Source organism: Stegostoma tigrinum, chromosome 3 (genome assembly GCF_030684315.1).
Source record: "Stegostoma tigrinum isolate sSteTig4 chromosome 3, sSteTig4.hap1, whole genome shotgun sequence".
Lineage (NCBI taxonomy): Eukaryota > Metazoa > Chordata > Chondrichthyes > Orectolobiformes > Stegostomatidae > Stegostoma > Stegostoma tigrinum.
This window is the reverse complement of record NC_081356.1, coordinates 9885187-9912769: the sequence shown is the minus strand read 5'-3', so window position 1 is coordinate 9912769 and position 27583 is coordinate 9885187. Positions and strand designations below refer to the sequence as shown.

General features: G+C 42.8%; 1 protein-coding gene across 3 annotated transcripts in view; it reads left to right on the top strand.

Annotated features, from left to right (window-relative positions):
• The first annotated feature begins 3079 nt into the window (after nucleotides 1–3079).
• The window catches only part of focad (focadhesin), a 190810-nt gene continuing 166306 nt past the window's right edge, over nucleotides 3080–27583 (top strand). For 2 of the 3 annotated variants that reach the window (XM_048526877.2, XM_059642923.1), the window contains exon 1: nucleotides 3080–3131. The gene's annotated coding sequence lies outside the window, so the exon portion shown is untranslated. Of the gene's footprint in view, nucleotides 3132–4149; nucleotides 4292–27583 lie in introns of those variants that run through there. The other variant, XM_048526878.2, reaches the window with a different exon arrangement.

Here is a 27583-nt window from a genome sequence, read left to right as displayed (position 1 = left end):
CCTGCTATGTTCATCCATCTCTACACTTTGTTATCCCACCATTTTAATTGGTGGCTACTAAACAGGCCAGAGGCTACAAATCTTGCAGTGAGTAATGTCCCTCCTGACTCACCAAAGCCTTATACAAGATACAAGTCAGGAGTGTGATGGAATACTCCCCACTTGCCTGGATGAATGCAGCTCCAAAAACACTCAAGAAGCTGGACACCAGCCGTGTCAAAGCGGCCCACATCCACAAACATCCACTCCTCTAGCAACGACACTCAATAGCAGCAGGGTACACTATCTACAAGATGCACTGGAGAAATTCATTAAACCTCCTCAGACAGCACCTTCCAAATCCATAACCATGACTATTTAAAAGGACAAGTGCAGCAGATAGATGTCATTCACTCTCCTGACTTGGAAACACATTGTCATTCCTTCAGTGTTGCTGGTGTCAAGATCCTGGAATTCTCTCCCATTTGGCATTGTGGGTGCACCTGCGGCAAATGGACTGCAATGGTGCTCACTGCCATCTTCTCATGGGCAACGAGGGACAGTTAAAAAACATTGGCCCATTCAGTGACACCCATTATAAGACCATAAGACATAGAGGTGGAAGTAAGGCCATTCAGCCCATCAAGTTCACTCCGCCATTTAAATCATGGCTGATGGGCATTTCAACTCCACTTACCCGCACTCTCCCCATAGCCCTTAATTCCTTGTGAGATCAAGAATTTATTAATCTCTGTCTTGAAGACATTAATGTCCCGGCCTCCACTGCACTCCATGGCAATAAATTCCACAGGCCCACCACTCTCTGGCTGAAGAAATGTCTCCTCATTTCCGTTCTAAATTGACCCTGCCTAATTCTAAGGTTGTGCCCACGGGTCCTAGTCTCCCCGCCTAACGAAAACAACATCCCAGCATCCACCCTTTCTCAGCCATGCATTATCTTGTAAGCTTCTATTAGATCTCCCCTCAACCTTCCAAACTCTAATGAATACAATCCCAGGACCCTCAGCCGTACATCGTACGTTAAACCTACCATTCCAGGGATCATCCGTGTGAATCTTCGCTCCAGGGCTAGTATGTCCTTCCTGATGTGTGGGACCCAAAATTGGACACAGTATTCTAAATGGGGCCTAACTAGAGCCTTTTAAAGCCTCAGAAGCACATCACTGCTTTTATATTCCAACTCTCTTGAGATAAATGACAACATTACATTTGCTTTCTTAATCACGGATTCTACCTGCAAGTTAACATTTAGCGAATCCTGGACTAGCACTCCCAGATCCCTTTGTACTTCAGCTTTATGAATTTTCTCACCATTTAGAAAATAGTCCATGCCTGTATTCCTTTTTCCAAAGTTCAAGACCTTGCATTTGCTCACGGTGAATTTCATCAGCCATTTCCCCGACCACTCTCCTAAACTGTTTCAATCTTGCTGCAGCCTCTACACCTCCTCAGTACTAATTGCCTGTCCACCTAACTTTGCATCATCGGCAAACTTCACCAGAATGCCGCCAGTCCCTTCATCCAGATCATTAATATATAAAGTGAACAGCTGCAATCCCAACACTGAACCCCAATGGGACACCACTTGCCACCGGTTGCCATACCGAAAAAGAGCCTTTTATCCCAACTCTCTCCCTTCTGACTGAAGATTGTTGTGCATGCTTCAGCCTTATCTTTTGCTCTGATGTGTGGGGCTCTTCACCATTGAGGTCCCACCAGGGACTTGTTTAATTGTTCATTGCCATTCATGACTGGGCGTAGCAGGACCCCTGAGCTGAGATCTGATCCATCGGTTGTGGGATCGCTTAGTTCTGTCATTTGCTTGTTGCATGTGCACATTTGGCACACAAGCAGTCTTGTTTGGGAGCTTTCCCAGGTCGACTCCTCATCTTCAGGAAAGCCTGGCGCTGCTCCTGGCATGCCCTCCTGCACTCTCCATTGAACCAGGGTTGATCACGATTTTGACGATTATGGTTGATTGGGGATATACCAGGCTATGAGGCTGCAGATTGTGTTGGAGCACAACTCTGTTGTGCGTCATGAATGTCCAGCCTTGAATTGCTAGATCCGTTCAAAGTTTGTCCCATTTAACATGGTGCCACAGAGCATGACGGGGGGTATTCTCAATGTGATGGTGGAACTTTTCCCATCACGAGGGCTGTGTGGTGAACATTCTTACCACTACTGTCATGGACAGATGTATCTGCAGCTGGCAGATCTGTGAGGGGTGAGGTCATGTATGTTTCTCTCCTGTCGGTTCTCTCACCACCTGCCAAAGACACAGTCTAAAAGCAAAAGCTCTTCAAACTCGACCAGCTCAAACAGTAGGGCTGCTACCAAGGCACTAGCATTGCAATCCTTCACCCAGACCTGCACGCTTATCACCCTCAGTGTTTCCTGCAAGTGTTGTTTAACATGGAGGAGTTAATCAGTTGATAAAGGTCAGTGCATGGTAATTAGCAGGAGTTTTCCTGGACCACATTTGACTTGATGTCATGAGACCTCATGGGGTCCTTTTATTGTCTAGAAGGTATGATTCTGTGAGACAGCTGTCTCAACATTGGCACTAGCCTCAAATGTTAGTAAGGAGGGTTTGACAGGGCTGTTATCATTTCTGGTGCCTTGGTCAATTCCAGGTGGTGTGCCTGGTTTTCATCCTTTGTTGAGACTGATAGAACTGAGTAGCTCACTTGGCCATTTCAGAGGGCAGTAGGGAATCAATCATATTGCTGTGGGCCTGGAGTCACACGTAGGACAGTAGATTTTCCTTCCCTAAAAGGCATGAGGGAACCAGATGGGCTTTTCCCACCCCTAACAATTGGGACTCATTTCATTCAGAAATTCTCGACATTTCAATCTGCCCTGGTGGGATTCGAACACGAGTTCCTTAAAACATTAGCTTGCACTAATAAACTGGGAACAATAACACCGCTAGGCCATCACCTCCGCGCGCACTGCACTTCATATTATTCGGTTTCACCGCAGCGCCGAAACACCAGGACACAAACCAGCCAGTTTGGAGAATCTCTCGGGACCTGTATGTATCAGTCCATCCACGTCGAGGCTAACTGTGGGAGGAGACCGTCTAGACTTGCGCAGTGAGTGCGGCTGCGAGAGCATTCGGCTTCCGGGTAAAGTATAATGGAACGTTGCGGTGTGTTACATTGTAATTGTCAGATGTTGCAATTTCAGTGGGTCATTCATACATTCGGCGCTGCAATTTGGAGGGAGGGGTGAGCTTTCCCAGCCCGGGATCGAGTTCCACGTTGTATTTTCTCCCGGTTTTCCACACACACACACAAAGGGGCCTGACATTGCAACGTGCTATAGCCGGCCACGGATCAGAGATAAGGCTCAGTTGTTTTATTCCCCGCCCCCCGAGCTATGAGTTCTGTTTATCCGGGCCGTCAGGCTGCGGAATGACTAACTCCAGTTTTCATCCTCATCTCTTGCTCCTCATGGAAAGGTCCATTAAGTAACTGTGAGGCGTTTGATTTGGCTACTTCCCGAGTTTCGGAATCTGCCTGCATTTGTGATGTGGAGCTGAGTGTGTTGGACTGGATTAGACAAGGTCTGAAGTCTCACGACACCAGATTAAAATCCTCGACAGGTTTATTTTAAATCACAAGCCCAGCTATACTTGTGATTTCAAATAAATCTGTTGAGCTGTAACCTCGTGCCTTGTGACTTCTGACCTTATCCAAATTTGTCTGTGAGCTTAATGATAACTTCTAGCAGTCTAATAGTTTCTGTAGGATGTACGGTTCGAGGTTTTAATGTCTAAACCGATTAATCGAGCCTGTTATGGATCAAAGAATTGCTTATTTTTAAAAAAAAAGAAGCGAGCGCAGCTAATGGGTTGGCGATAATGCTTTAGCACGAAAACCGTTCTGAAGTGTCACCAGATCCGAGAAGCTGCCAAACCTGCTGAGCTTTTCCAGCAATTTCTGTTTGTGCATCAGCATGGATTAGTTGAAATCGAAAGTAGGAACAAAATTGATCATTTTCGCAATGAGATGTGACTGCTGGTATGTTTCAAGAATGGGTGCTTAATTATTTACAATTTATTTTAATAACTTACACGGACAAGCCCAGTAATGTATCCCGTTTGCTGACGTTGCAACGTGAGGTGGGGATTAAGCTGTGAAAAAAATTATCAAGTCTGCAGAGCAGGGGAGCCAGATTAAATGAGCTGCCAGGTGAAGTACAGGGGAGATTTTGCAAGTGACTAGCCAAGGACTTTTCCCCCACGGCCTGAAGTGGAGGCCACGCTGGAAGCCATATATTTGAGGTGAGATGGGAAAGACTTAAAAGGGGTCCGCGAGGCTACTTTTTCGCAGAGAGGGTGGTGTGTGCATGGAACGAGCTGCCAGAGGGCGTGTTAGAGGCCGGTGCAAATACAATATTTAAAAGGCACCTGGATGAGTACATGAATAGGAAGGGCTTGGAAGGATGTGAGCTGAAAGCTGGTCAATGGGACTAGGTCACTTTAGGATGGCTGAGTTGGACTAAGGGTCTCGGCCCGAAACGTCAGCTTTCCTGCTCCTATGATGCTGCTTGGCCTGCTGTGATCATCCAGCTCTACACCTCGTTATCTTGGACTGAAGGGTCTGTTTCTGAAGGAGAGGTGATGGCCTAGTGATTTTATCACTACACCCTGACTCTGGAGACCTAGGTAATATTCTGGGGAATGTGAGGCTGGATGAACACAGCAGGCCCAGCAGCATCTCAGGAGCACAAAAGCTGACGTTTCGGGCCTAGACCCTTCTTCAGAGAGGGGGATGGGGAGAGGGTTCTGGAATAAATAGGGAGAGGGGGGAGGCGGACCGAAGATGGAGAAAAGAAGATAGGTGGAGAGGAGAGTATAGGTGGGGAGGTAGGGAGCGGATAGGTCAGGAGGGCATGCCAGGAGCAGCGCCAGGCATTCCTGAAGATGAGGAGTCGACCTGGGACTCTCGGTCCGCTTGGTTTCCCCAATGTAGAGGAAGCCAGTCACGAACCATTTCAACTCCCCCTCCCATTCTTTAGATGACATGTCCATCATGGGCCTCCTGCAGTGCCACAATGATGCCACCCGAAGGTTGCAGGAACAGCAACTCATATTCCGCTTGGGAACCCTGCAGCCCAATGGTATCAATGTGGACTTCACCAACTTCAAAATCTCCCCTTCCCCCACCTTATCCCAAAACCAGCCCAGCTCGTCCACTCCCCCCACTGCACCACACAACCAGCCCAGCTCTACCCCTCCACCCACTGCATCCCAAAACCAGTCCAACCTGTCTCTGTCTTCCTAACCTGTTCTTCCTCTCACCCATCCCTTCCTCCCATCCCAAGCCGCACCTTCATTTCCTATCTACTAACCTCATCCCACCTCCTTGACCTGTCCGTCTTCCCTGGACTGACCTATCCCCTCCCTACCTCCCCAGCTATACTCTCCTCTCCACCTATCTTCTTTTCTCTCCATCTTCAGTCCGCCTCCCCCTCTCTCCCTATTTATTCCAGAACCCTCACCCCATCCCCCTCTCTGATGAAGGGTCTAGGCCCGAAACGTCAGCTTTTGTGCTCCTGAGATGCTGCTGGGCCTGCTGTGTTCATCCAGCCTCACATTTTATTATCTTGGATTCTCCAACATCTGTAGTTCCCATTATCACTAGTATTCTGGGGACCTGGGTTCAAATCCTGCCAGGGCAGATGTTGGAATCTGAAGTCAATAAAAATCTGGAATTTAGGATCTAATGATGACCATGAAAGCATTGCCAATTGTTGGAAAAACCCATCTGGTTAACTGATGTCCTTTGTGGAAGAAAATCTGCCATCCTTACCTGGACTGCATGTGACTACAGACCCATTGTAATATTGTAGGGCAGCATGGTGGCTCAGTTACCACCAGGGCTCATGGTGATTAACACTGCTGCCTCACAGCGCCAGGGAGCCGGGTTTGATTCCACCCTTGGGTGACTGTCTATGTGGAGTTTGCAGTTCTCCCCATGTCTGCATGGGTTTCCTCCAGGTGCTCCGGTTTCCTCCCACAGCCTGAAGATGTGCAGGTTAGGTGGTTTGGCCATGCTAAATTACCCCACAGTGTTTGGGGATGTGTAGCTTAGGTTGGTTATAGGGGGATGGGTCTGGGTGGGATGCTCCTACCATTGGTGTGGACTTGTTTGGCCAAAAGGCCTATTTCCACAGTGGGGGGGATTTGAGATCCGATAATATGGTTGACTCTTGACTGCCTTGTGGGCATTAAGGAAAGGACAATAAATGCTGCCCTCGCTAGTGATGACTGTAAATGCATTTAAAAAGAACTCTGACTCTAAGTGAGGGTAGTAAGCAGAATATGTTTTAGGAAAAGAATTAGTGTCCTATATGAAATGTTCCGAGTTAATATTGTTTTATAGCAGACCAGTTTAGGGAGGCAAACAGTAGATGTTTGGGCAACAAGAGTGGAGAGGAATTGCACAGGTCTTTAATGAAAGTAGATCTGGAGAACGTTGTACGAGTTGAGATACTCTTACAGATGGTGCAACAAAGAGTGACTGGGATACTTCCCGGAATTCAGGGTTGTCCTGTGAAGAAAGACTAAGAATGTACTATCTGAAGTTTAAAAGAATCTGAGGTAGTCTCATTGAAACGTAAGATTTTGAGGGGACTTGACAGAGAAGATACTGAAAAGCTGTTTCCCCCACCTGAAGAGTTTTTCGAATGAGAATCACCGAACAAGGCACAGGCTATTTTAGGATTGAGATGCTTGAGTGGGAGCGATTTTTGCTTGGATGATCCTCGATCATTTGCCCAGTTGCTGGAGCTTCTCATTCATCTCAACAAGAAATTGTTGTGTTTGTGTTGTTTATTTTGAATGAATGTCAATATTGATAAATCGTGTTGTGAGAAGCAATATGGTTCATCAGGAGGAGTCGAGCCAATTAGAGACTAAAATTGCAATTCACGTCTTTGTGACGGCTGTAAGGCAGAAAATACAACTGAGTCTCAAGACGAATACTGCAGGTTTTGATGGTCAGGTGTGGGCTGGTGAAAAAAAGCAACTAAGACGAGCTATGAGAAAAGCTAGCAGCGCTCTTTCAGGGAAATCCCAAAGTCATCCACAAGCATGCAAACTGAGAGCAGTTAAAGGAGAATAGGGCTGATCAGAGACCACTTGGCTTGATGGTAAAGGTGGATGGGGGTGGTATGCTGGACAATGAGGTTGCCATTGATGGCCCACAATGCCTCATGGATGTCCAGCCTTGAGTTTTGAGGGAACTAGATGTTATTCAATAAAGTTAGCATATTGCACAAACTTGGAAAGGTTACTGTTTAGTGAAAACAGTGAGTATGAGCATGGTTGTGAAATATTTCTTTTTACAGTCCTGTGTTAACTTTAACTTGTTTATAGTTTAAAAAATGTTAGAGAAATTCTTTCTATTTTTATATCTCTGGTAAGCTTTCACGTGTACTCTCATTTTTCCTTCCCAATTCATTTGTTTTTTCATAATTGTTCACTTTTTATGTTCTGTCTAGCCTTCTCACTTGCCATATTTTTGTGCACAATTACATGCATTTCTTGAAGTTCCATTGTTAACTTGAATCTTTCTCACTCGCCACAAATGGTCGGTTTATCCGAAGGAATTCATTGTGTGACAATACTGTGCCTTTAGGAGAGGTGGGTTCAGCCCTGTTTCTCTTGCAGAACGGTATTGACACAGATGCTGAAATGTCTTCCTCAGACATGCATTTGGTAAACCATTCAGTTCTCCCTGCGTGTTTTTTTAATGCGAAGGTGCCAGTGTTGGACAAGGGTGGACAAAGTCAGGAATTATGCGACAGGAGGTTCTAGTCCAACAGGTTTATTTGAAATCCCAAGCTTTCAGAGTGTATGCCATTTCATATAAACCTGTTGGACTATAATCTGGTGTCATGCAACTCCTGAATTTGCTTTTCTTTAAAATAATGCAAAAGAATCATGCTCACACAGACCCAAAAAGGGTTTTTTGTTTGTGCTGTTAGTTAGTTGAGAATGATACTGGAATTTCTTTTTGTTGCTAGAGTGATAGACTTTGCTGTTCGATGAGAGGCTTGCTTTTAAAATCAATAGGGGCAGGTTGTTTCTTTCTTCTGGACTTGAGGGAGATAGCACATGAGAATAATAACTGTGTTGCTGAATTGCCTTTGCCAAGGCTGAGTTTATGGGATACTACCTATATTCTAACCGTTGATGATTTAGTGGTTAAATAATACATCATTTTGTTGAGTATTTCCATAAAGTAGAGTCATGCCAATTCTTTTTGTTGCATTTTAACTGTGTTGTAAGAAAAAAATGTATTTTGATTAAAGCTTAGTGGTCAACCGTTCGAATCAAATCTGGAACATGGTTCCTTACACTTGCCTGAATTAAAAATTGAAGGTTGGGGGTCCAGGCTATTTCCCTAATATGCTTTGAAGGTAGTAAGAACTGCAGATACTGGAGAATCTGCAATAACAAAGTGTAGAGCTGGATGAACACAGCAGGCCGAGCAGGAAAGCTGACCTATCGGGCTGAAGAAGGGTCTAGGCCCGAAACGTCAGCTTTCCTGCTCCTCTGCTGCTTGGCCTGCTGTGTTCATCCAGCTCTACACTGTGTTATCTCATGTGCTTTGGAGGGTCTGGTCTGATTCTACCTACTCTATATGCTCTGGAATATCCCCTAAATGCTTGCCACTTCATTTCCTCTCTTGATCTATTCTTCAGCATAATTTGTCACTTCACTTTAGCCATCTCTGCTTTCATTCCCTCATAATAGCCTTTTTATAAACTTTGAAGAAATAGTCTCAGACCTCTGTCACTCTTCCTCAAACTGAAATGCCAAATTCAGTCATGTTATGATCACTGCTGCTTAGGAGCCACTTATTTAATGATCTCAAAATGAATCCTATCTTGTTGTACAATGCTAAATTTAGTTTAGCTTACTCTCTGATTAGCCCCTGAGCATGTAGTTCTAAGAAACTATCCCCAAAGCTTTTTTTATGGACATCTCATAAATGCTACATTTTCCCATCTGACTTTTCCAGTCTATGGAAAGATTAAAATCTCCCATGACTTCTCCTATACTTTTATGATCAGCTCCTGTAATATGTTCTTTTATGCTCCACCCAATCGTGTAGTCAATGTTTAGAAGTCTGTGCGGCACTCCCACTAATGACTTCTTGCTTTTATCATTCCTCATTTCTACTCAAACCATTTCCACATCCTGGCTTCTTGAGCTTTGGTCATCCTCTCTGGTGTACAAACAACGTAATTAACTAACTAAACTATCCTTGTATTTTTTCTTTGTTTCCTAAACATTTTGTACTTTTCAATCCTCAGATACTAATCCATGTCTTTCTGCAGTTAAATCTCTCTATTGTTTACCAGATTGAGCTTTTTCTTTGTGCTCTCAGTTCAGCTGTTTCTTTTTTTTGAAAACTGCGTACATTCAAATACAGAAACTTTGGTTTCATCCTCTTTATTTGTTTGCAGCCTCTCCCCTTATATGTTGGCTTTAATGTGCAGTTTCTCCCTTCCTTTCATTTCCTGTTTATCATTTACCATCTAATACCTTTCTTGTTGAATTTGTCACTATCCTCTATTTAACACATCATCCAAAATGTGATCATTTGCCACCGTTACTTAGTTTAAAATCTTCTCTGCCTCCCTAGTTATGTGATTCACACGAACACTGGGCCCAGCACATTCAAGTAGCAACTGTCCCAACAGTACAGGTGCCAGTGCCCTGTGAACTACAGTAGGACCTGCTTCTCCTACAACGAGCTTTAAGTTATGCATTCATCACTCCACACTGTATTTTGTCGACTTGTTTATGATTCAGGTAATAATCCAGAGATTATGGTATTTGAAGTTCTGCTTCCAAATTTGGTGCCCAGCTCCTTGTGCTGACTGTGCACACCTGCCTTCTTTGTCATGCATAAACCGTTGGTACCCAATTAATATTTGATAATAGCCTCCCTCTATAAGTTCCTTTCCAGCCATGAGCAGATCTGCAGGATTGAAGTGACTGAACTGTGGGAAGATTTGCAGACCACACCCAAATAGTTGGAAAAGCAAATTATGAAGTGGATGCATAGTTTACGGAGATCTGTCGATAGTTTAAGTCAGCAGGGGAAAAAAGACTGGGAAATTTTTATAGGATGCTTTCTACGGTGCATCTATCTGGATGCATCACAGCGTGGTTTGACAACTGCTCTTCCCAAGAGTGCAAGAAACTGCAGTGTTGTGAACACAGCCCAATCCATCGTGCAAACCAGCCTCCCATCCATTGACTCTCCCTATATTTGCTACTGCCTTGGGAGAGCAACCCACATACTCAAACATCCCTCCCACCCCAGTTATACACTCTTCCACCCTCTTACATGTGGCAGAATTCTCAAAGTTTGAATACACCCATGAACCGATTCAAGAACAGCTTCCTGCTGTTATCAGAATTTTGATTGGACCTCTTTAATGATAATGTTGATCTCTTTTTGCACCTTCTCTGGAGCTGTAACGCTGTGCCCTGCGCTCTGTTCTGTTAGCCTGACGCACTTGTATAGTATGACCTGCCTATGAAGCACGTAAGACAACACTTTTTTCATTGTTCCTCAGTACACATGATTAATAAGTCAAATCAAATGGAGTATAATGTGGGCAACATGATGTTCGTTTGGCAGAGAGAACAAAAGAGCAGTATTATCTAAATGGAGGAAAGCTGCAACAGACAGGGCCTTGGGGGGAGTTGTACATGAAGGTCATCAGGAAGGCTAATGGAACGTTGGTCCTTATTTCAAGAGGGCTGGAGTATAAGAGTAGGGAAGTCTTACTGCAACTGTACAAGGTGCTGGTGAGATTACATCTGGAGTAAAATGAGCAGTTTTGGTCCCCTTATTTTAGGGAAAGGTATAATTTCAGTAGAGGCAGTTCAGAGAACATATAGAACATAGAACATTACAGCACAGTACAGGCCCTGCGGCCCTTGATGTTGTGCCGACCTGTCATACCGATCTCAAGCCCATCTAACCTACATTATTCCATGTACGTCCATATGCGTGTCCGATGACGACTTAAATGTACCTAAAGTTGGCGAATCTACTACCGTTGCAGGCAAAGCATTCCATTCCCTTACTACTCTGAGTAAAGAAACTACCTCTGACATCTGTCCTATATATTTCACCCCTCAATTTAAAGCTGGGCCCCCTCATGCTCGCCGTCACCATCCTAGGAAAAAACCTCTCCCTATCCACCCTATCTAACCCTCTGATTATTTTATATGTTTCAATTAAGTTAAATATTACTATTGATTTCTTATTGTTTTTCCATCTTCCATTAATGTTTCCCTACTTTTAAGGTTCACCAGAATGAGGCCTGGAATGGGGGATTGTCCTATGAGCAAAGGTTAAACAAGTTGAGACTCTACTCACTGGACTTTAGAAGAATGAGAGGTGATCTCGTTGAAACATGAAGGATTCTTAAGGGGCTTGACAGGTTAACTGCTGAGAAGACATTCCCCCCACCATGGGAGGGTCCAGAACCGGAGGGCATAGCCTCAGAATAAAGAGGTGTCAATTTAAGACTGAGATGAGGACAGATTTATTTTGTCAGTGTTGTGAGTCTATGGGACTCCTTGCCACAGAGAGCTGTGGGGTCAGAGTCCTTGTGTGTATTTAAGGCTGAGATATAGTCTTGATCAGAAGGGGAATCAAGTGTTATGGAATAACATGTTATAGAGTGTCATGATCCTATTGAATGGTGGAGTAGGCTTGAGGAGGCCAAATGGCCTACTCCTGTTGCTATATCTGATGGTCTAATACCGCAAACCCTGGCACCAAGCAGGCAACACAGTATTCTGGGCTTGCACTGTTCATTGTAGAATGTCTGACAATACTGCCTGCTATCAGCTGTGGGCCATCGCAAGCAGCAAAATTGTATTTCAACACAGTCTGCATCCTCATCGCCTGCCATATCTCCCACTCAACCATTGCTATCAAGTCAGGAGATCAACCCTGAGTCACTGGAGAGTGCAGGAGGGCATGCCAGGATCAGCACCAAAAATAAGTTGGCAACATGGTGAAACTACCAAACAGCATAAGCAGCAAGTGACAGACAGAGCTAAGTGGTTCCACAACCAACGAATCAGATCTAAGCTCTGCAGTCCTGCCACATTCAGTAGTGAATGGTGGTAGACAATGAACCAACTCAATGGAGGAGCAGACTCTACAAATCTCCCCGTCCTTGATCGTGGAAAAGCAATTTGTGCGAAAGATAAGGCTGGGGGAGCAGCAAGTTCTGAGCACAAGGCTTTAGCACTATTTTTGAATTGTTGTGAGGGCCCATCAACTTAGCATTATTTAATATTTCCAACAGTTCCTTGATAACACGTGGAGTGAATCAAAGTGGCTGAAGACTGATGCTGGGGATCACTGGGGAAGGCCAGGATGGATTATCCCCTTGGTATTTCTGGGTGAAGATGCAGCAGTTATAATGCTGGCATCTACACAGCAATGTGGAATTTTGCTTAGATATGTCTTGTACACAAAAAGCAGGACAATCCAGCCTGGTTAACTGCCACCCTATCGGCCTGCCCTCCATCATTAATAAAGTGATGGAAGGTGTCATTAGTAATATTATTAAACAGCACCTGCTCAGTGATGCCCAGTTTGGATTCTGCCAGGGCCACTCTGCTCCTGACCTCTCATGACAGCATTGGTTCAAACATGAGCAAAAGAGTTGAATTCGAGAGGTGAGATAGGAGTGACGCAAAACTAGAGTCAAAGGAAATCAGGGCAAACTCTCTGCTGGTTGCATCTCCGCTACCTGATGCATAGGAAGAAAGCTGTGTTTGTTGGAGGCTAGTCATCTCAGCTCCAGGATATCGCTGCAGGAGGTCTTTAGGGTAACGTCCTGGGCCTGACCATCTTTAGGTGATTCATCAACCAACCCTAAGTCATAAGGTTAGAAGTGGGGATGTTCACTGATAATTGCACAATGTTCAGCTCCGTTTGTGACTCCTCAGAGACTGAAGCAGTCCATGTTCAAATGCAACAATAGACAATATCCGGTCTTGGGCTGACAAGTAACAAGTAAAATTTGGGCGACGCAAATACCAGGCAATGACCATCTTCAATAAGAGACAATGGAATCATTGCCCTTCAATACATAATGGTGCTATCATCACTGCATTGCCACTATCTATTTCCTTGGAGTTACCATTGGTTAGAAACTCAATGGGACTCCTCACATAGCGTGGCTACAAAAGCAGGCCAGAGCTAGGTGACAAACTCAGCACCTGACTCCTCAAAGCTTGTCCACCATCTACAAGGCACAAGCCAGTGTGATGGAATATGCTGCACTTGCTTGGATGAGGGCTGCTCCACCATCTCTCAAGAAGTTTGACACCATCCAGGACCATGCATCCCACTAGATCGGCATCGCATCAACATGCATTCACTCCCTCCACCACTGATGCTCAGTAGCAGCAGTATATCTACAAGATACACTGCACAAATTCACCGAAGATCCTTTGGTATCACTTTACAAACCACAACCACTTCAACCTGGACAGACAAGGGCAGCAGATACATGGGAGCACCATCACCTGCAAATTTCACTTCCAATCCATGGAAATATATCACCGTTCCTTCACTGTTGCTGGATCAAAATCTGTGAAATTTTCCCTAACAGCATTGTGAGTCAACCTACAACGGAAGGACTGCAGCAATTCAAGAAGGCAGCTCCCCACCACCTTCTCAAGGGTAGCTAAGGATGGTCAATAAATGTTGGGCGAAGCCAGTGACACACACTCGAATGAATATAAATAATAAAAAAACTGTATTCCTTTCTGCACCCCCATTGAGAATGATGCAGTGCCATCATCAGGTTGCTCGTTATCCCTGCAGCTCTCCTTCTCAATCCAAAAAAACTGAAAGAGCCTTAAAATCTGTTGAACAATTACAAGTGGTGGGTATCTCAGCGGTCTGGGCCTCCTTATCTGTCCAACAGCCTCCTAACCCTAAGCAATGACCAATTCAGACCAACCAAACCCTAGCAGAAAGTACCCATGTAACTTTTCTCTCCCCCTCCATGGCGCATTCAGCTCCCAGCTCAAATTCTGAGCCAACACTGCTGAACCCTCAAACAGTTATCGCAGATGTGTCCCCTAGGATCAAACTGAAACTCCCATATGATGTTGTTGTGATGCATCATTTAATGTGTTCGAATTGCTACATTATTATTCTGTTCAATTACCACACGGTTAACAAGGGGCCTTTCACAACACATTAATACTCAAATGCAGCCTGATGCGCTTGAACGTTCAGTCCCACTAGCCATACCAGTAGTTGAAACGGGCTATTTGAACCCTGATCTAGTGTATCCCCTGAGGATAAAACAGATATGTCTGCAAGAGATTGCTCTCTGTTGAGAGTGCAGGGTAAATGTGCAGCCCCTGGTTACCTCTTGTTGATTCTCCACTTGTTTGAGTTTTCTTTGTGCTAGTTACTAGTGTGAAATTTCATGGGCTTCATACACAACCTTGCCAGACAGTTGCTTATTTTTAAATCCACAGTATCTCTATAGCTATCCTTTTTAAACAAAAAGAATTAAATTAAAGAAAATGCCCATTATTAGTTGGGTTTCTGATCTATCATCAGAGCACACTGGAAACTTCAGAATTTAAAATGTATGTTTCAGATAAATGCAAAGTACAAACAAAGTTACCTTAGTACATTAGAGAGTCTTAAACATTTTTGTACAATCTGCCAGCATTCAGCCCAAGCAGAGTGAAAATGAGGCCAGAAATTACATCTGCCTATGTTTAGACCCAAAGTGGCACCCTGATTGTGAATAAGGAAGATTGACACCTTCATTTTTGGGCCACATTGGTTCAAGAAAATAATTCAAATCTGACTTTTACCAATGTAGAAGAACCATTGCCTTGTATTGAATCCACACTATTCGTGATGTAAAAATACCTGATTAACATACTGGTATTCCTCATCTGAAGGAGTAAATTGTCTTGAGGCTGAACTATGTCTTATTTGGCTGTTTATATAAACCTCCTTTGCACTCTATTAATGGTCCACTAGTTTATGTTATAGAGCACTGAATTAGATTAGTTATAAAGCATTCAACCTTCAATCTTTTGGTAAGAGGCATTATTTTGATTCCTCATGATATTCTAACCTTTTGTCCTCGATCACCCATCTCTAGCTTCAAACCTATTCCATCTCTAACCTTTTCCTTCTGAGGAAGATCTGAAGTGAAAGTTTTATTTTTCTCTATACACAGGTGCTACCTAACCTTCCTGAGTTACTTTTCTATCAGTTTTAGTTTTGTTATTTTTGATTGAAAGTGTCCACAGTCAACTGAACTTCAATTACTGTCTTGTAGTTGCCTCTAAATATTTGTAACTTGATTAAAGTCACAACAAGTGTATGAGGTATTTTATAACTTTCAGGAAGTACGTTGTAGATCTGAAAGTGACTTCCTGACAGAGTTGCAACAAGTTAACAATGCAACACTTTTTTTTTGGAACTGGCTCTACAAATGTCCCATTATTTCCAGAATTGCATTCTCCATGCCAACAGCATTTTACAAATGATTCACTGACCTAATCTCATTAAACAGATGCAGTTCACCAATTCAACAGTAAGTGTAACCTTTCTAAAGAATAATGAACAGCCGACATTTTTTTGATGGTATTATTTGAGTCTGTCAATGCAAACATTTTAAGTGCTGCAACTTTCATAGATTAATAAAAGAATTCTTTTAAGGACTACTTGACTGTAAATTTTAAAAGAAAACCTATTTATGAGCAATTTTATAGGCTCAAATTAAAATGTTTTACCCATAATGGGCTTCGAGTTTTGTTGCCAGTTCATCTGTTTTTAAAAGCAAGCTTTGTCAGTGTACTGCATGTAAGTCACAATGCAGGGGTGGTTGCTTCATAAATTTTGGCTCCAGTTATGATTTCCACGATGCTCAGATTTCTGAAAATGAAATCCGGGGTAAAATGGTGACTTGATTTGGCTATGATGTTAGGAAAAAAGAATCTTAAAGGTTTCAGGAGCTGACAGCAGCATCAAAGCTAGTTAAACCATACTGTGTTTTCAAAAGTTTTTTTTTTAAGTTTAAAAGTTATTCCTTAAAATGTTTGCTCGCTTGAACTAGATCCTTAGAAGCACCTAATAATGCTGTATGCAAAATGTATTTAAATACATGAGTGCCTCAGCTGCGCAAAGCAAGGTTTCTTGCATATTCCTAAGATAAAATACCTGCGATGATACTGAGCTGTAGTGAAATCAAGGATATATTTTTCAAATGAAACATTACAATGTTGTAAGCCTAACTAGATGAAATGAAGAGTCATAATTAATTTTAGTGAAACTTGGCTGTTGGTTAAAAATGTGTAGGAAGCTTTGAATATGCATAAATGAAAAACGCAAACTGTAATACAGAACACTGTGCATATACTAGACATTGATCCAGCGCAACTGATCTCTGAACAAAAACCTGGAACTTTGTTTTACAATACACGAGGGAACCATCATGAAGCTAATCAGATTTAATAATTCCGCTTTAACATTTATAGATATTTTCCAATCACCCTGTTCGGAGGTACACATAGGAACGGCACAGCGGCTCGGTGGTTAGCACTGCTACCTCACAGCGCCAGGGATCCAAGTTCAATTCCACTTGGGCGACTGTCTGTGTGGAGTTTTCACATTCTCCCAGTATCTGCGTGGGTTTCCTCCAGGTGCTCCGGTTTCCTCCCACAGCCCAAAGATGTGCAGGCTAGGTGGACTGGCCAAGCTAAATTGCCCGTAGTGTTCAGGGGTGTGTGGGTTATAGGGGGATGGGTCTGGGTGAGATGTTCTGAGGGTCGGTGTGGACTTGTTGGGCTGAAGGGCCTATTTCCACACTGTAGGGCTTCTATGATCTATGGTCTTTGGAGCAGATGGAACCTGAACCTGGACCTGCTGACCCAGAGGTAGGCACAGTACCAATGCATTACAAGTACCTGTTCGCTGACATTTATAAGCTCTATTTCTAACCTGTCTTCAGTAAAATTAAAATCTTGCTGAAAATTTCATGCAGACGCATATGCTTTTTCTTCAGGTGTTGCATTTAATTTGGTTTCCATGTATGAAAGAGGCAGAAATCGTGATTTTTGATTTTAGTGTCTGAGATTGTGATGTGTATTATCTTGGTCTGTTGGGAATGTGCTCCACATTTTGGAAAACTCTTATCTCACGACTTTTGATTAGATTCCATTATCCTTGATGAATTAGAACAGTCAACCGTAGGAGATAGCATGGTTAGAAAGGAATACACTTGCATTGTGTAGTATACAAAAAATTTACAGAACAGAGTAAGGCCATTTGGCCAAGTGGAGATATGACAGTATTTCTATACCCCGAGTTCCTTGCAGTCTTTCTCTATTTCACTCTATAAACGCATTTAGATCCAGGTAGGGTTGAGTTTGTTTGTAATTTTAAATTAGCTATATTTCTGTCAGTTCTCCATATGCAGAAAAGCAATTATTATGCTTCCTGTATTGGATTACAGCAAATTACTGTCCAGCCCATTGGATCTGGTCACCAAGTTGAAGGCCAATTTCTCTTCAACATTGTGTCAGAAAAACGATGAATGTCATTCGGAGGAAGGTGCTGTGATTACAATGTCTCAGTGGTGGGGGGGGAGCTAGCCATGATTCTGATGGTCACCTGACAGCACTTTAATATTGAGGTTGTGCTACCTTGCTTTAAGGTGAAACTACCACCCCTTACTTAGAAGGAGATGCCACTATATGGAACTGTGGTGGCCTCTACTGGTACAACAGACAGCCGCCAAAATTGGAGAGTCTGGATGGTTCCAAGGTTGAAGGCCCCCCAGATGGCCCAAAAGGGAGCTTACCCTCTTCCCAGCCACAATGTCTTGACAGGCACTAGCCTCTGCTTCCTGTATGGTGGTCCTTTTCCACACTGTGAGCAAAATTTCAGGGATAGAATGAGGATTGCAAGTGAGCCAATAAGTCCAAGAATGGGTGGACCACCTGATATCTCTTGCAGTAAGATCTCAGATTGGTTGCAGGAAGCCCTCTCACTGGATTTTACATGCCCCTACTCCTCCTCCAATCCAGCTGATGGGAGAGTGTCCAGGTCTGGTTATCCATTGATTCACAGTGCTCCATTGACTTCTTCCTAACCATCTAATCCTCCTGTGTGATCTATCATAGCCCTTTCCGGTCTGCTGTCTCACAGCAATATCATTTTTGAAATGAGAATCAACTCTACGGTTATACCCAGTCCCGGGCACGCAGAATTGGAGGACCCTTGACAGAGCGCACAGTGAATTTACTGGATTGTTCCAGGGATTTGAGCGACGAAGTTAGGCTGGAGAACATGGGATTGTTCTCCTCTGAGCAAAAGAAATCAAAGGGAGATTTATGACGGATGTAAACAAAGTAGACAAAGAAAAGCTATTCCCAGCTGGCTTTGGGAACAAAGTTTTGAAAAGCTTGTAGGATATGAAGAAGGATATTTGTTTTCAGAGAGGGGTAATGACCTGGTCGTTGCTGCCAACAAAGGTACTGGAAGGGGACATTATCAAGAACTTAACAAAAACTTCATGGAAAGGAGCCTGCAGGGCTACGGAGGGAAGTGGAGGAATGGGCATGATGGATTGCTTTTGAGCAACCCCAAGTAAATGCAATGAAATTAAGAGCTGCTAAAGCTTCTAAGTATCACAGTGGAAAAATTTTTGTACTGACATGAAAGTGAACATCGTCCTTGCAGCAATTGGAACAATGGCCAGGTGGATCCATTGACTGTATTGAGATCCTTGATTTGGGATTGTTAACCTGGGCCCATCAGGGAGTTCTGGCTGACAGATATAAACAGAAGTCTCAGAGAGGCTCCTCTTTCTAGGGCCTGGCTCTGAGCTAGCTGCTCACAGATCATGCACCGTGCACATGTAAGTAAAGGGAGACTTGGTTGATGGGATACTGGCCTCTGTGCAGTTATTTCAGTTCTGCACACTGTATCAGGCACAGTTAGTACAGAAGCTAACTAGTAGCCATTTCACATATTGAGTGGCAGTCTATTTTGTAAATAGAATCGCAAAGGAAAAATAGCTTTTCCATTAATACAGTACAGACCAAATGCTGAGGGTGGAGCTAATTAAAATGGAGAGCTGAACGGACATGGTGGCCTTTGTCTGTTCCTACTCATCATATTTCAAACTAAGCCCTTTCCAGGGTAATTGGGGATTCTTCAAAACCTACAGAATTTGGATGAGTCTGCATTGAACTTTAGTTCAAGGTTAATGCCGATTCCAAATGCAATCCTCCATCAAACTGACATTATAGGAGTCTCCAAGATAATAAAGTGTGAAGCTGAATGAACACAGCAAGCCAAGCAGCATCTCAGGAGCACAAAAGCTGACGTTTCAGGCCTAGACCCTTCATAAGAGAGGGGGATGGGGCGAGGGTTCTGGAATAAATAGGGAGAGAGGGGGAGGCGGACCGAAGATGGAGAGAAAAGAAGATGGGTGGAGAGGAGAGTATTGGTGGGGAAGTAGGGAGGGGATAGGTCAGTCCAGGGAAGACGGACAAGACAAGGAGGTGGGATGAGGTTAGTAGGTAGAATGGGGTGCGGCTTGGGGTGGGAGGAAGGTATGGGTGAGAGGAGGAACAGGTTTGGGAGGCAGAGACAGGCTGGGCTGGTTTTGGGATGCAGTGGGGGGAGGGGATGAACCGGGCTGGTTTTGGGATGCGGTGGGGGAAGGGGAGATTTTGAAGCTGGTGAAGTCCACGTTGGCACCATTGGGCAGCAGGGTTCCCAAGCGGAATATGAGTTGCTGTTCCTGCAACCTTCGGGTGGCATCATTGTGGCACTGCAGGAGGCCCATGATGGACATGTCATCTAAAGAATGGGAGGGGTAGTTGACATGGTTTGTGACTGGCTTCCTCTACATTGGGGAAACCAAGCGGAGGCTTGGGGACCGCTTTGCAGAACACCTCCGCTCGGTTCGCAATAAACAACTGCACCTCCCAGTCACGAACCATTTCAGCTCCCCCTCCCATTCTTTAGATGACATGTCCATCATGGGCCTCCTGCAGTGCCACAATGATGCCACCCGAAGGTTGCAGGAACAGCAACTCATATTCCGCTTGAGAACCCTGCAGCCCAATGGTGTCAACGTGGACTTCACCAGCTTCAAAATCTCCCCTCCCCCACCGCATCCCAAAAACAGCCCAGTTCGTCCCCTCCCCCCACTGCATCCCAAAACCAGCCCAGCCTGTCTCTGCCTCCCTAACCTGTTCTTCCTCTCACCCATCCCTTCCTCCCACCCCAAGCCGCACCTCCATCTCCTACCTACTAACCTCATCCCACCTCCTTGACCTGTCTGTCTTCCCTGGACTGACCTATCCCCTCCCTACCTCCCCACCTGTACTCTCCTCTCCACCTATCTTCTTTTCTCTCCATCTTCGGTCCGCCTCCCCCTCTCTCCCTATTTATTCCAGAACCCTAACCCCCATCCCCCTCTCTGATGAAGGGTCTAGGCCTGAAACGTCAGCTTTTGTGCTCCTGAGATGCTGCTTGGCCTGCTGTGTTCATCCAGCTTCACACTTCGTTATCTTGGATTCTCTAGCATCTGCAGTTCCCATTATCTCTGATACAATTATAGGAGTCTCAGTAACTTTATGGACCATTTTTTATAGATTATTTCCATCCTGTCACTTTCTGTTAGACCAGCTTTGTTGACATGAGTTCTGACTTCCATCATGACAGACATGCATATTTATCTGTTACAACTCTATTCTACTGAGCTGAAAATACACTGTTTTAAAGGATGCCGTAAAGCCATAATTAAATTCTGACTAGAATGTTGACATTAGTTCACTTGCCCAACTGCAATCTGTATTTAATGACCACTGAAATAGTATTCATTGCTTGCTTTCAAAGAACTCCTGTAATCTTCTGTGTCAGTTCATGCCTGGACTGGACTATTTTGTTTCCTACCACTAAGGTGAATTGACTGAATTTGTTATGGCATAAAGAGATGTTTTATTGCTCGAAAGCTGTCATCACTCATTTGTTGCACCGTATCATGCTGAATGTTACCATAAGTCAGCACATGCACGCTGTGGTTTTTGTTAATTTGATAAAAATTTACTGTAGAAGAGTGGTGAGAGAATTGGAGCTGCAGTATTTATTATTGTTGCACCTTTAACTGACAGCAGTTAGACATTAATCACAAATGATGAAACATTATATCGAGGTTGCACTACTTGATGTTAATCTTGTGGAAACAGCGTCTTGAAATGCATTGAGTGTGAATTTGGACAAGCAGGAGGCAGGAAGAACACAGCGGGCCAGGCAGCATCTTGAGGCAAGGAGCAGTCAATATTTTGGGTATTAAGTTGTTGTATTTACAGGTAGATATGAAGGAACGTGGTCACCTTCATAGCAAAAAGGCTGAGGGAAGGCCCTGAAAGGTTGATAACCAGTGGGTTCAGATTGATTGCCCAAAGAATGAGATGACATGAAGAAAAACATATTGACGCAATGAGTGGTTATTTCGGTGAGGATTTGGATTGCACTATTTGATAGGGTTAGTAGGTTAAGATTGAGTCACTTTCAAAAGGGAGTTGAATAAGTACTAGAAGGGGATGTTGTATAAAATCCAGATGTAAATTATTCTCCAAATTATAGCTGTAGAAAAAAAACTTCTAAACTTGTGTACAAGGTAACTCTCTTCAAAATAATAATTGTTCTTTCAGAGAGGGAAACATTTTTTTATGAGGGTGTTAGTTTTCTTTAATCAATAACCTAATAGCACTTGATAGTTTTGATGAATACATCTCAAATAGCGTTGGTATTATGGAAACATGGCTGTATGGTGACCATGATGAGGAACTGAATCTTTTAAGATATTTGACATGTAGGAAGGCCTGACAGGAAGGAAAGGAGGCAGTGTATTGTTTGATAATGAAATGGGGTCAGTACATTAGTAAAGAAGGACCTTGGATTGGAAAAATAATTTGAGGAATCTGTTTAGATGGAGCTGAGAAACACGAAGGGACAGTGTACATTGGATAGTGTTATTTATAGGTGACCAAGAAGTAAGGTTAGTCCAGGCATCATATTAACTAAGAGATAAGAGAAGTATTGAGCATGGGCAAAACGATTAGCATAGGTGACTTCAGTCTGTATATTGACTGGGTAAACTGTGCAATAAAGTTGAGAGTGATGAGCTTCTGGAGTATGTTACAGATGGTTTTCTTGAGCAGCATGTTGAAGAGCCAACTAGAGAATACACTATTTTTGATCTAATATTTTGTAACTAAAAAGGACTTAAATTATAATTTTTGTTGTAAAAGAAACTTATTAGGGATGTGACAACAAAATATGACAGAACATTACATTTGAAAGTGAGGTAGCTTGATTTGAATGGGAAATTTTGAAGGCGTGCTGGAACCTATTCTAAAGGATGTGATGAACAAACAGTTGGAGAAAAATGATCCAGTTGGGCACAAGAAGCATGGATTTGTGATTTCAAAAACATATTTGACCAAGTTGTTGGAGGCTGTTGAGCATGTTGCTGACAAATTTGAAGACCAGGCATTGATGGATGTCATATGTTTGATTTGATAAGGCCCTTCCATGGGAGGTTGGCTAACAAAATTAAATGGCAATGTATATAAGGTAATGTACTGGGATACATTAAGGGTTGGCTAACAGGCAGAAAACAGAGAATTGAAATAAATAGGTTATTCTTCCACTGGCAGACTATGACTGGTGGAATACCACAGGGATCAGTAGTTGGACCAACTGTTTACAATATATAGCATATCATTTGGAGGTGGGGACCAAATTTAAATATTTGCAGATGATAGAGCTAAACAGGATTGGGTATTGTGAAAAAGATGTAAAACATTTTCAGAAGGATTTGGACACACTTGATGATCAGGCACACGCATGACAGGTGGACGATAAGGTGGACAGGTGGACGATAAGGTGGAAAGGTGGGAGGTTAGGAAGAACAAATGTGTTGAGTATTTCTTAAATGGGAAGAGGTTACGAAGTGTAGATGTCAAAAGTGACCGAGGTGTCCTTGACGTAAGCCATTGAAGACTACCGTGCAGGTAGAGCAAACCATTAGGAAGACTAATGGATGTTCATCTTTGTTGCAAGAGCTTCTCAGTATTGGGGGTTATAAAGTCTTGCTACAGTTGCATAGGAACTTGAGTATATTGCATCTGAACTGATGTATGCAGGAAATATATTATTGCCTTCAAAGGGAGTACAATGAAGTTTGACCAGTCTTGTTCCCACTGTTGGTGGGACTATGCTTTGCAGAGGGATTGAGTATACCAGGCCTGTATGCTTTAGAGTTTTGAAGAATGAGAGGTGATCTCACTGAAATTTAGATGATACTTAAAGGCATAGACAGGATAGATGTAGGTAAGCTGTTTCTTCTCATGGTGCCTAGAACTAGGGAGCACAGTTTAAAAATAAAGAAGATGCCATTTAGGACTGAGATGAAAATTTTTTTGTCAGTCAGAGGGTAATGAATTGTTGGAAATCCGTACCCTGGAAGCTCAGACTGTGAGTATATTTAAAGTAGAGGAGATGCTTTACACAAAGGAGGTGATGGCCTTATGGTAATTTTTGCTGGACTGTTAATTGAGACACCCAGGTAATATTCTGGGGACCCAGCTTTGAACCCTGCCATAGCAGATAGTGGAATAAAAATCTGGAATTAAGAATCTGATGATGACCATTGTCCATTTTCAGAAAAGTCCAACATGGCTCTCTAATGCCCTTTTATGGAGGGAAATTGCCATCCTTACCTAGTCTGGCCCACATGTCTCCAGACGACAGCAACGTGGCTGACACTTAACGACCTTGTGGGCAATTGGGGAAGGGGGGGACAAAACACTGGCCAAGCCAGCGATGCTCTCATTCCATAAATACACAATAAATAAATAGAGTTTGCTTAAATTTTTGATTTTCAATGATGCACAGAGTTATGGGATAACGTGGGTAAAAGGCATTGCAGTGTTTGATCAGCCATGATCGTATTACATGGTGAGGTACGAATAGAAACAAAGGAACTGTTTGTTGTAATCTCCTGCAAATGAATGGCTCATCAAGTAATTGGCATAAGTATGTCACAGTTTAAGTATCAATGCAAACATGTTCTATATTCAAGTAATTGGCATAAGAACGTTACAATTTAAGTATCAGTGCAAACTTTGCACCCGAGCTATAATGGCAACTCCCACTCATAATTTAGAGGAAAATGAACTCGTCAATTATTGCACCTATGTACATTTATGGGTAATGTCTAATTTCCCTTGATTAGATGTTGCAAAAAAAAGTGAATTATTTTGTTGGATATATCTGAATACTTAAATAGTAATTTGCTGCTAATTGTGAGTGAAATAGAAAGATTGAAAAAAACAATAATTGGTTCAGATATGTGATTCACAATTCCACATAATTTCAATGATGTATTGAGATTAAATCTTGTTTGAGCTGCTTTGGTCCAAGATTTGAACTTGTTGGATGATACTTTAGGAACTAATATGTTTAGATTTCTTTGTCAATAGCACAAGAATTGGTATCATTTCAAAATCAACTGGATTTTTCAGACTCAGGAACCCACTGCAGGAGCGAAAGTGTGTCTTTTTGTGCCGCTAAGCTGGACAGATTTGGCTTCAAGACCCAATTCAATGCTGTTGACCACTGAAAAGACCAGTTTGGATCAGTGCTGCTCCCTAACCTGGATAAATAAGGATAGTTGATGGCTGGAAGGGAATTTGGCTGCAAAACCATCAGCCAAGTCCAAAAACGATAGTTTACATGAGGAATGAGCACCCAGCATTGTGGTGACCTGGTAAAACATGGGAAAAGCTGAAAGACGAAGGAAGGAAGCAGTGGTAAATGTGTCTGCCAGGGGTTATACAGTCCTAGAGTTATACAGCATAGAAACAGCATACAACCTTCGGTTGTAAAGGTGTTGGAAAGAAAGCGAGAACTTTGCTTTGTATTTAACACATTAACAGCCTCAAGATTTCCCAAAACAAACTAGAACCAGTTGGGGTATCCCTTGAATTGTATTCGCTGAGAAATTGTAAGTTGTCTAGTAAGATTCTACAAAGAGCAGTGAGACTAATGATGAGATAATCTGTTTCGGTGATGTTCAAGGATCAGTGTTTACCAGGAAATTCACAGGTGTCAGCTGGTTATCTTTAAGTAGTGCCACATGATCTTTTCTGTGCATCTGGAACAGGAGACATCAGATCCAAAGCAACGCCTTTAACAGTTAAGCAGACCCTCACAATGTCAGCATTGTTTGTGCCTGAAGTTAAGATTGAATTCCTGACTGAGGAACTTGGGGATGACAATACTTTGGTAGAATTGGTACCAAATCTAATTCAAAGATGAAAGTGCCAAGGCTTGGAGTATAGACGACAATCATTAATTCATACTACATTGACTGATTCTAGAGCATCTGGTTTGCTGTGTAGGGCAGTCGTTTGAGACGATAACAAAGAAGTAATTGATAATTCAATCTCAAAACCTGGTCTAATTACATGGACTACTGAGAGAGCTAAAATTATCAAGTGTAGTAAAGCCACTGCTCCTATGTTGTCTTGTTGATTGACTTAGCGGAGTGACATGTGGCAAGAATTGAAAGTTTCCTTTCATAAAAAATCAGGCATAAAAGTATTTTATTATTTGTAAAGGTTGAAAACAAGGATGAGCATTTTAAAAATTGAGGAGTTGCGTAGCTGAGAGAAATTAAAGTCAGTGAGTGCAGAACCAGATCGTTTGCAACTTCTGGTGACTTCTAAAACTTTTTACTGTATTTTTCATGTAAAAATACGTGTGACCATAAATTTCAATTATATTTTATATTCTATATCCTATTATCATCTAATACTTAAAAATCTATTCTGCCATCCTTTTCTATTCTATAATTGATTCAATTCTATTCGAGCCAGAGATGAGATTTTAACTTGAGGGAAGTGTCGTTTATGAAGCCCGCCTCTTTACTATTGCCCAACTTCACTCATTTTGATTACAGAACTTCACAATGATGTAGACAAGTTGGTGGAATGGGCCGATGAATGTCAATGCTGAGAAGTGTAAAGTGATGTACTTTGGTTAGAAGAATATGGAAAAACAATATCAGAGAAAAGGATGCAAAATGGGTGCTGGTGCAAAGGGACCTGGCTGTATGTACTCTCAGTGTACGGGTTGAGAGCTCAGTTAACAAAGTATACGGTATCTTAAGCTTTATTAATAAAGGCAGCAAATTAAAAAGCAAGGATGTTATGTCCAGTTTTTCATTTGGCCTCATATGTGCCCAGTTCTGCACGCTGCTCCTTAGGATGGATGTGAAAGCATTGGTGAGGATGTAGAAGTTGTTTATGGACCTGGTTCCAGGAATGAGTACCTGGGATTGTTCTCCTTGGACAGAAGAAGAAAGAGGAGATCTGATTGTGCAATTCAAAATGGTGAAAGAACCGATCAGAGTAAATCAGAAGAGAATGTCTCCATTTGTGAAAAAAATTGAGGATGGGAAGGCACTGGTTTAAAAGTAATTTGTAAAGAAGCAAGCATGCTCTGAGGAAAAGTGCTATCACTCATCAATGGTTAAAGTCCAGAATGCAGAAAATGGTGATGGTAGGTTCAATTGAAACATTCAAAAGAGATTTTGATGGTCATTTAAAAAAGAGGAATATGCAGGATAATAGAGAGAAGGCAGGTGAGTGAGATACCTCTTGGAGACCAAGCCCAGAACTGAGGGGCTGAAAAAGCCTCCATCTCCACTGTTATAGTTCAGTTCCTTCGGTCCTTGTATTCCAGGCTTGAATATTCACTCAGAACTCTGGCCACCCTTCCGTCCTATGTGAAGTGGACCTCTTTCAAATTTCTAGTACCAGTAAGCTTATGTGCGTTAGGTTCCATTCATCCATAATCCCTGCATCTAGTGAACTATATTGGCCACTGAAGCAAGGTCTCGATTTTAAATTTCTCATCTTTGTTTCCAAGTAGCTCCATAGTCTTGCTCTCTCCTAACTCTTTAACCTTCTCCAGTTCCATAACCCTCAGATATCAAGCTTGCTTCAACTTTAGCCTCTTCCATTTTCTTGAGGTCCCTATCTTAATCACTGCTCTGTTGATAGCTGAGCAATTGACTCTGTGAACTCTGAATCTGCTCCCTATATTTCTTTACCTTTTTACCCCTCTTTCCTTATCTACAACATATTACAGCTAGCTCTTAAACCAGTCCGTTGACTATATGTCACGAGGGGCTCAGAGCCCAACATTGTTCAATAATGTTCTCAAAAAGTGCCATAAGGAGTCTCACATTTCAGACAGAGACGTTTCTTCTTCCAGCTAGGGGCCATAGGTTTAGATTGAGAGGGGAAAGATTTAAAAGGGATCTAAAGGGCCAACATTTTCATGCTGAGAGTGGCGTGTGTACAAAATGAGCTAGCAGAGGAAATGGTGCAGACTGGTACATTTACAACATTTAAAAGGCATCTGGATAGGTATAT